Here is an 11415-nt window from a genome sequence, read left to right as displayed (position 1 = left end):
TGTATGTTATTATTTGGAGTATGATCCCACTTATGTGTTATTTAATTATATTCATGACATCTTGTCGATGAATGATATATTGATAAATGGTGAATTATGATATTGATGGGAATAAGTGTTGTTTACATTACATATGTTGATTAGATAATTGTTTATGAGAACAATTGAGGAGTCTGGTTATATTACTCATGTGAATTAGATAATTGTTTATGAGAACAATTGATGAGTTTGGTTATATTACTCATGTAAATTGGATAGTTGTTTACGAGAACAACTGATGAGTTATAATGGGATATATTATATATATATATGAACTGTTTTTCATGTCTGAGTTTAATATTCTAAGTAAGTCCACGCCGTCAATGAATTTATGTTCATTAGATGTCTTACTCTCTCTATTTCTCTTCTTTTTCTATTGCTTGCTTTTCGGACGTGTGCTCGTCAGGTAGACAGCTTTGCTCGGATTTGGAGCTACCCGTCCGTGATGTTCCAGGAGGGGGCATGCAGAATTGAGGAGAGGTAGTACCCTAGCTTTGGAGTACCCGTCCGTGATGTTTCAGCTTGTTCATGTCTTTGTTTAGTGTCTGTTGGCGATGATTAGTATTTCCGCCCTTTCTTTTTGGATTTTGTATATGTTAGTGGCGATGTAGTTTAGGCCTTTGTTGACTTAGTTTGTATGAACTAAAGATGACTTAACTGATTATATGCGTTGTGTTATTCAGGAAATTGTGAATCAAGTTAAGTTATAGTTCGATAACGATAAGTTGATTTTCCGCATTCGAGTTACTTAAAGTGATGTCCCGAAAAAGGAAAATTTTTAAAAGGAAACAATTTTATACATCACTATTTCAAAAAAAAAATTTACCCATTTTTCCGCAATGTTTTTGAGAAGTATTTTTCGGGGCGTTTCAAACGTATCATGAGATATTTAAATGTAAATATAAATATGGGATTATGGTATCCTATGGATGCCTCACTATCCTTGGTAGGGTATTCTGATTCCGATTTTGCCGGATGTAAGTTGGATCAGAAGAGCACTAGTGGGACTTGTCACTTACTAGACAGTTCCTTAGTGGCATGGTACAGTAAAATGCAAGCTTGTGTTGCTTTGTCTACCGCCAAAGTGGAATACATTACCGTTAGTGTGTGTTATGCTCAAATCCTCTGGATGAAACAACAACTTAAGGACTTTGGTCTTAATCTTAACAATATTCCTATTAAATGTGATAATACACATGTCATAAACGTATCCAAGTATCTCGTCTTGCATTCGAGAATCAAGCATATAGAAATTAGGCATCACTTCTTACATGATCATGTTCAAAAAGGCGATTGTGTGCTTGAATTTGTTGAAATTACTAAACAATTAGCATATATTTTCACCAAGCCCCTTTCATGAGATACTTTCTTTGTTCTTTGAAGAGAACATGGAATTCTTGATGAAAAATATATTGATTAAATTATTTAGCAGTTTATTATTTGCTTTGCATGTTGAATGCCTTGTATGTTTCAAAATGAATGCTTCTTGAATCCATTCTATTCCTAATATGATTCATGATCTTGTATAATAAGCTCTATATGTATGTGTATTTACCTAAAATTGTTAAATATAGGTTAGAAATCTTAACAAGCATTTAAAACTCAAAAACCTACTTGGTTCTACAAATCTAATGTTAGTTAATTGATTAACCAAGAGTCTTAATCGATTAAATAAGTTCTAGTAGCTAAAACTTTATTTTCTACGAAAATTAATCGATTAACATTTCAACTTAATCAATTACATGGGCTTATTTTTCTAAAAATATGGAATTTTAACTATGATTCTTCGATTAAATGCAACACTTAATCGATTAATGACAGCAGATAAAATAGAAACTTGAGCGTTTTGGCACTTTTCTAAAACCTCTCTATCCCCTTTTCTCTCTAAATCTCAGAGGTTACAACACAATTTCAATCCTTAGCTTAAACGAAGATTAAACCTCATCCTCTACCCATATTGCACTTCATTAAACTCCATTCTCTCTCAAAATTTCAAGAAACCCGTTTCCCCAATTCCAAACCCTAGGTTTAGGTTTCTTTCAAAATCCTCTTAAACCTCTCAATCCTCTCGATTTTACCATCTATAGTGGAAGGAGGTCGCTCAAAAAGGATTAAGACAACATCACAACGCACGCGAAGTACTCCAATTGCTTCATCTTCAAATCCAAGTATGAGGCAGGATCGTGGAGACCCCTACTAATCCCTCATTCTGCAGGAGACCCGATTGTCTAAATTTTAAGGAAGGAAACCTACGTATATCAGGTATGCCGACTTAACTTGGATGGCAGATCAAAACATTAATTTTTTGCACGGCATGCAAGCTCAAGGAGCTATTATATTTATGGAATTAAAAGGAAACATATACCCTGCTCTAATTAGGGTATTTTATGCAAACGTTAGGTATAAAGATGGAAAAAATTGGTCCATGATTTCTGGGAAATTGTTTGAGTTAAGTGAAGAGATTTTTATGAACGTGGGTGGATTGTCTGCTAATGGTGTTAGTATTGGTGACTGTGATTGGGTTAAAAATTTGTTTTATGCTGCTGAAGTTAATAAGTCATGTCTAAGAGGACCTCCATTGTATGTCCAAGGATAGTTAACTAAAGTTGGATCATTGTCTGCGGAGAATAAACTTTTCCACTATCTGATAGCATATATTCTGGTTCAAAGGAATACAAATCTTGCACAACCCACTGGGAATGATTTGAGGTACATGTAGGCTGTCTAGGAGAACGTCATGATAAATTGGCCTGAAGAGATCCTTATGGTCATGTACAATGTGTCTACTTCGCAATCCAAGCTGCTACCCTACAACATTTTTATTTCGAGAGTTATTGATTATCTGCACATCGATTAGTATAACACTGTTATAATGGAATCTACTGATAAATATCACATTGTTGGTGAGAGATTGATTCACAAGATGGGTATTTACAAGTATGGAAATACTTGGCAATATCAAGAGGACTACACCACAGTGGATCTAGAATTATCTGGAGATGATGATCAGGCTGGGACGATGAGCAGACTGCCGGAACTCAGGAGAAGACAACTGGGAATGCACTGCAAGAACCTTCTTTTGGATTAGCTCATTTGGATACTATGGAGCAGAGGCTGAACAACAGAATGGATCTACACTTTTAGTCTTTGAAGGATTCTTATCACACTGACTTAGAGCATTTTGAGGAGCGTTAAGTTGCTTATATTGATAATCACTATTAATCCTTGAGGAACTTTGTTCATACTACTGTTGAGGCACATCATGACATGTTTTGCGCAGAGTTTAACAAGCTGAGCATTCTCATCAAGGGAGATGGTAGTCTGATAATTCCTGATGGCAGAAACCTTCCACCTCATCCTTAGTTAGAAGCCTTTAGACCTTAGGATACCTTAGGTTTATTTCTTCTAATGGTTAAATTCGGGATTGTGCTGCTTTGTTCTCTTTGAGACTTATTTCCTACTTTGCTTTGTTGGTTTGTAATAGCTACTATCATACTTGTGCTGGACTTTCATAACTTGATATGCATATTGTTGAACTTTGTATGTTACTGGCTTTTCCATTGCTTACATCATATGTTTACTTATGTCACAAATAGTATGAATGTGTGTTTAATGGTTCTTGACCATGTTGGTTATATGCATCTATTTTGTATGGTTAAGCCTATTGTTTACATGCTATTATATACATGCTTAATAATTACATGTTTAACTAGTTATTGTATAACCATCTATGCCATTAAAATTGTTCATTCACTATTTTTGTCCATTTAATCGATTAACACCAGGTATTTAATCGATTAAATGATGTTAACAAGAGCATTTGTTCAAGCTTCTTACAACTGGTTAATTAGTTAAATTCCCAAATTAATTAATTGATTACAACTTTGTTATAACTACATAACTCTTCTTACTTTTGACTAGATTGATTAGTTTATCCTTTTGATAATGTTAAAAGGGGGAGAAAGGTTGCTTTATTGTTTGATGTTTTTTTCAGGTTGTAAATAGTAAAATTTAGCTTCCATTTGTTTTCGCTACCTACTTACATTAAGGGGGAGCAATGTGCTTTAACTTTGGAATTCACAACCATTGCATTCTACAACCACCATCAAGCTCTTCATCAAACAAGATATGATGTGGGGTTTATCATCATCAAAAAGGGGGAGATTGAAAGTGCAAATTGTCAAGTAGAGCACTATTGGAGTTTGCCTATGTTTTGATGAAGTCAAAGGCTTAATGAAAGCTTGAAGATGATTCAACAAATCAACATGTCGTTGACTCAAGGGTTTCATATCTAGACTAGGTTCTTTAATAGAATTATTTTTTTTAGAAGTCTAAGATGCGTGCCTTAGAAATTAAGTCTAGGTTAGATAAACCTAGATGCAAGTCTCACAAGCTTTAAAATTAATCATTTCATTTACATGAGACATTCCATCTAGATCATTATGTGTTCATGCATTAAACATACATGTTACTTGTGCATCTTAGGCATAATATATTGGTAAAATAGGTATAGTTGATAAGCATATCATATAGGTTGTTTACCATTTAATCAATATGCTGAAAAATGTGTCAGTTGATCGATTAAGAGATATGTTGATCGATTAACGAGATTACAGTTCCAACAGAAAATTGAAAATCGGAAAATGGTTATTTTCAACAACTCGTTGATCGATTAAGTGGGTACTTAATCAATTAACTAGGACTCATAATGGTTTTCTATAAAGACTGTGATTTTAGAACGTGTACCATATCATATCATTCATTTTTAGAAATTGTTAGGTACATATTTTTGTGTTTAATTGTGTCATATAGGTAGAGCGAAATGCCTTGTGAGATAGAGAGAGATAGTACCATGCTTAGGCTTTGAAAGTCATCATATTGCATGTGATTGATATGTTAAACATTCCTATATTTTCTTGCATGTTTTCTTGCATTTCTTTAAGAGAATTTTAGGGAAGAAATTTTGTGTTTCTGCATTTTCATAAACTTATACATATTCATATTATCTTGTGAGTTTTGTATATGGGTTTTAGTTGAGTTTTCATTGTAATATTTTGAAGCAAAAGTGTGCTTTATAAAACTCAGTTTTGTGTACTGTTTTGCATTAGGGAATTTGTCTCTTGGTGTCTTATCACCTAAGAGATTTGGTGGGTCTTCACTAAGAATTAGAGGTCTTGAGTTTAGAACGAGTTCTTGGCTGAGGCTAGATCGCAAGAAAGGTTTTCTTTGGCGGTTGAAAGAGAGCCAAACCAAGAAAGTGGGTTCTTGGATTCAAGAAGGGAGCATCTAAGTGTTGTATTGGAAGTTTGCATGTAACTATACATTTTTTTTCAATATTAGTGAAGAAAAATCTCCCGAGATCATAAGGGGAGGCCTGGATGTAGTTTGCAAGTGGACTCGCAAACGAACCAGGATAAAATTTCCATGTGGCAAGCTTTTTGTATCCTTAATCTCTTTACATTTCAAGTCATATTATTGCATGATATTGGCTGATATTTTGGATATTGTTACATTGTTGCATCTAACTTAATTATGTATACAAATATATGCATTATTTGTTCTTGAACATCGGTCACTTGTTGTGCAAGAAGCCTGTCTGCATCTTGTTGTGTTTGTATGCGTTAATCGATTAAGGCTTGGAGTTAATCGATTAATTGGGTCTTTTTCTAGAATAGGGCTTTGGTGCAAAAAGCGGTAATTGATAATCTCTACACCTGTTCAACCTCCCCCCTTCTAGGTGTATTATGTCCATAGATATCTAACATGAGTCCTTTGCAAACGAATAAAAAACAAAGGATATAGAGGATATGATCATGCTGGTGAAAAAGTCCAGCAAACTTCTAAAAAGGAACAAAGGAGTCAATGCTAGACAAGCAAGGAAATTCACCAAGAGCAATGAAGTTTTCACTTCAACTTGAATGTGGAAAAACTGGTCATATGAAGAAGGATTGTCCTACACTAAAGAATAATCCCTTCAAATGGAAATTAGAAAAGAGGACCGGAAGACGGGCCTACATTGAATGGAAGGACAATGATACGAGTTCAACTTCAGAACCAGAAAATGAAGAGCAGGCTCATCTATCCTTGATGGCGTCTCATTATTCTAATGATGAGGAGGTAAGCAAAACTGAACTATCAGATAAGTCATCTCTTTATGATTTACAAAATGACTTTACCAAGTTACATAGTGAATATGTCAAACTCACTAAACTATTTTTGAAACAAAAAAGATGAGTTAGACGTAATCATAAACCAACCTTGTTCTTCTTCTTGTCCAAATTGCAATACTCTTGAAAACAAAATTTCTACCTTCAGTCTAGAACTCAAGAACCTAAACAAGAGTAGTAAAAAATTGGACAATATGTTGAAAATGCAGAGACACCCTACAGGTCGTAGAGGTCTTAGTTTTTCAAAGTCTTCTACAAGCAAGAAGAAGGATATCTCTACAAAAGTATCTTTTCAAAAAACAAAGTATCTATATTCATAAAATTTCTAGTTTTAGAACAAGGATACAAAAGTATCATCTTATTTGCACTTATTGTAAAACAAACCATTGGCATACACTTAACACTTGCATGATTAGAAAATATAGTGTGCCCCTTGGATGTTTCAAATGGGTAGAGAAATGTGCTAACTCTCTAGGACCCAAACTTAATTGGGAACCTAATATTAATTAACCTATTTTGTTGGAATATTTGGGAGCCGCCTATGATTTATAGTACTTGGATAGCGGCTGCTCAAAACACATGATGGACGACAAAATGGAAGTTCTTTGTCCTTATTCAAAAGGACAAGGGCTATGTCACATATGGTGACAATAATAAAGGAAGAATTCTTGGAGTTGGTATAGTCGAGAAGCCACCATCTACTACAATAGAATGAGTTCTATACATTGAGGGACTCAAGCACAACCCACTTAGCATAAGTCACCTTTGTGACATAAGGTTTCATGTTGCATTCTACCCCGATAAATGCATCATTGATAACAAGGTATCTTAAAAATCTAAACTCGTCGGTAAGAGAATTAATAATATCTATATGATTGCTTTAAATTATTCATCTCTTCACATTAAATGTTTAGTTATAAATGATTATAAAGCATGGCTATGACCTAGGAGAATTGCTCATATTCATATGGATCATTTGAATAAACTGATCTAGAAAGATTTGGTTGTTGGTTTACCTAACATGAAATTTGTTTAAGACAAACTATGTAGTGCTTGTCAAAAGGGTAAACAAACAAAACTTCTTTCAAACCAAAGCATGTGATTTCTTCTTATACACCATTGCAGTCAGTGAACATGGACTTATTTGGCCCCTCCTAGACCAAAAGTTTTGGTGGTAACTACTATGCTCTTGTGATAGTAGATGATTTCTCAAGATACACTTGGACTCTGTTCTTGGTACAAAAGACTAAGGCGTTTAATGCCTTTAGGAAATATGCTAAGAGAGTATAAAATGAAAAATCCTTGAAAATCGATGTTGTAAGAAGTGATCATGAGGGAGAATTTAAAAATGCTTCTTTTGAGGAATTTTGTGATGATCTTGGTATCACTCAAAATTTCTCTACTCCTAGAACACCACAATAAAATGGTGTTGAAGAGAGAAAAATTAGGTCTTTGGAGGAACTAGCTCATACCATATTGAACTCTTCAAAGGTAGAAAACCAAATATTTATCACTTGCATATGTTTGGTTGCAAATGCTTTATGCTTAACAATGGTAAGGATAACTTAGGTAAGTTTGATGCAAAAGTCGATGAAGGAATTTTTCATTGACTATTCTCTTACAAGCAAAGCTTTCAAAATACTTAATAAGAGAACTTTAGCAATAGAAGAATCTGGTCATGTAAATTTTGACGAGAGTAATCCATATATGAGGAAAAGTCCATTATTGATGATCATGACTTACCTACTTCTTCTTTTGAAAATTTCATTCATGAAGCAACAAACAACATAGAACAATTGAAAATAGATGATATTTTGCATTCACAAGGAGATCATATTCATTATGATTTACCTAAAGAATGGAGAACTCGTCGATATCATCCTATGACAATGTCATTTGTGATATAAATAAGGGAATTACTACTCACCTAAAGTTTCTGGATGCTTGTCTAAATATGGCATTTTTTTCTCAAGTTGAGCCATCCAAGATAGATGATGAAATCAAGGATGAGCACTGGATTCTTGCTATGCTAAAAGAACTTAACCACTTTGAGAGAAACAAGGTTTGAGAACTTGTCCTTAGACCTAAGGATAGGCATGTTATAGGAACATGTCGGATCTTTCGAAATAAATCAGATGAAAATGGTATTATTGTAAGAAATAAAACAAGACTAGTAGTCCAAGGATACAACCAGGAAGAAGGTATAGACTTTGATGAAACCTTCACTCTAGTTGCTAGACTTGAAGTCATTAGATTATTTCTAGTATATGCATATTCTTTGGAATTTCAGTTATATCAAATGGACGTAAAGAGTGTTTTTCTCAATGGTTATATTCAAGAAGAGGTTTATATCGAATAACCTTTGAGGTTCGAAGATTACAAACATTCATCTCATGTCTATAATAATATAGGACCAGAAAGGTGTGGGTAATAGAGACTGAAACATGATAGTTCTAGTCACATTTAGCAAGTACCTATGCTTTCTTTCGACAACACTATTCTATTGTGGGGTCTCAACACAACTGGTTTGATGTGTGATTTCTAAATCTTGATAGAAGCTAGTCATGTTAAATTCCACACCATTATCAGACCTTATGGTTTTAATAGTTTTGCTAAATTGAGTCTTAACAAGTTGAACAAAACTATGAACAAGATGTCTAGTTTCAGCCTTAGATTGCATCAGAAAAATCCATGTATGCCTACTGAAATCATCAATCACAGTTAAGAAATATCTATGGTCATGTACGGAGGGAACACCTAGAGGTCTCCAAATGTCCATATGGACAAGATCAAAGAGTGACTCAGTATTTTGTGTACCCTTTAAAAAGGGAAGTTTGGCCATCTTGGCCATATAACAAAAATCAAAAATCAAGGAAGAATCATATTTGACAAATGGAAATTGCTTGGATATAACATGTAAAACATTCTTAGGATGGTGTCCAAGTCTGGAATGCCACAAATCAAATGAAATATTATCACTATTGTGTTCAATCATACTATTTACATATTGCATCAAACTTGTTTAGATAATTTTGATGTTACTTTGAGTATATATAAGTCATTCAATGCTTCAACAAGTCCAATCTTCTTCAAGGTAATATATCCTGAATAAGACAATGAGAACTATCAAAGATCAATTTGAAATTTAATGATTCTGTAAGTTTATGAATAAATATCAAATTTTATTGAAATTTAGGTAGATGTAGAACATTATGTAATGTAAGATCAACAGATAGTGTGACAATTCCTGATTGTCTAGCAATTAAGTAGGATCCATTTGGCAATTTAATAGTTATATTTCTAATAGGTCTTAATATATCAAAATTGGAGATGAAAGGACTCACATGGTCAGTGGCTCCACTATCTAATATCCAAGATGAGATGTTACCTGATCTGTGCTTAGTATCATCACTTTCTATATTGCCTCGTTCTGTAATTTACTGATTGAATTGATTGACATTGTCCTAATTCCTGCCTGATGCATTACCTCTGCTTGTTGTAGGAGATTAGTGAATTGAGCATAATGCTCTGGTTTGAATTGTAGGCTAGGTTGTTGCTTAACACTCTCCAATTGTTTATTATCTAACATATTATTTACTGCACCTTCATTGTCCGTAGACTTATTGTAATTTGGAGGAAATCCATGTTTTGTGACAAAATGTATCTACTGTGTGTCCTCCTTTATTACAAAAGGTGCAAACCTTGGTGGATGAATATCTTTGGTTTTATCCCCTTCCTCCTAATCTTCCTCTGCCTCTTTGGGAAGATGCATTGTTTCTACCACCTGCTAGTCTCCAGGATTCATCTTGGTTTCTTTGGTATGTTGTATTATCTTTTCCAATAGTTGACCTCCAAGGTTCATTGTCTCTTCTGTTGAATAGAACCTCTGTTTAATTGCTTCACAAAGTGTCTAGTTGAGCTTCTGTCTGAGTGACTAAATAGAACACCTTGCTGATGGTGCACAATGGTTCCATCAACAAGATTTTTGACTTGGAGGTTTGGAATTAATCATGGAATCTTTTAGAAAGCATATAGCATATTCTGATTCTTTATGATCTTTTATGCTTTTAACAAGATTGCATTTGCATTGTGTGTTAGAAACACAAGCAGGTTTGGAAACACAAGCAGGTATCGGCCTCAAGGATTCCAATTCCTCCCAAATAGTCTTTAGTGTGGTGAAGTAGGCTGATATATCTCTCTCACCTTGTCTGATTGAATGAATCTCTTGAAGAAGGTTTGATATCTTAAAATAATTCCCTTTTGAGAATCTTTCTCTTAGATCTTGCCATAGATCTTGTGCACTATCAATGTAGACAGTGCTTTGAGCAATTTGAGGGGTGAGGGACCTAGTAATCCATGACACAACCATATTGTTGCATCATTCCCAAACACCATAGTGAAATCAATGGGAGAAGGCACTCTAACGGACCCATCTACAAATTTCAGTTTATTCTAAAAAGATAAGGCCCCCTTCATGGCTCTACTCCATGAGTGGTAATTCACACTCTCTAATGGTGGTGATACAAGAATGGCACCAGGATTATCTTCTGGATGTATATAATACGCATTGATAGGGTTTTGGAGATCAACATTTAGAAAGGGAAGAGAGGAATTCCCTTGCGATTCATCAAGTATGGAATTCGCCATCAAGAAGTGGAAAGAATAAGAAAAGGGATATATCCAATTAGATCAAGAAATTCTTAAAAGAAACTTAGATACATCTTGTATGGTGATGATTGATCAATGGCATTCCTGGAATACATCTTAAGTTTTCTTATTGAATTGTGGCAGAAGGAATGCCAAATATATACAGGAAGAGAAGGTTGCTTGGAATACAACCAAACCAACTAAAAATAGAAAGTTAATTGAATAACAAACCTAAAGGTAACAAAGACCAAGTCTAATTTAGGAAACTAAAAACTAAAAAGACAATCAATTACTTTTAGAAAAACATATAAATAATAATTGTTATTGAGCATCTGATTTATGGGATATATTTCAAATAATAGTGATTACATTTTCTTATATTTGATAATGAAAAAATTGATATTTTTTCTTATAATTGAGACAGGAGATAAAAAAATTAAGAAATGAAATTATGGCTCTTCTTAATTACTTTCAATTTTCTTTTTTTCGAAACTGCTAACTATTTATATTTAATCAAAGGAATTCTCGAAAATTTTACTCATATTATCCAAACTACTGTGTA

The sequence above is a fragment of the Lupinus angustifolius genome, chromosome LG01 (assembly GCF_001865875.1).
Source record: "Lupinus angustifolius cultivar Tanjil chromosome LG01, LupAngTanjil_v1.0, whole genome shotgun sequence".
In the NCBI taxonomy this organism is placed as follows: Eukaryota; Viridiplantae; Streptophyta; class Magnoliopsida; order Fabales; family Fabaceae; genus Lupinus; species Lupinus angustifolius.
The sequence above is the reverse complement of the archived record's forward strand: the minus strand, read 5'-3'. Positions refer to the sequence as shown.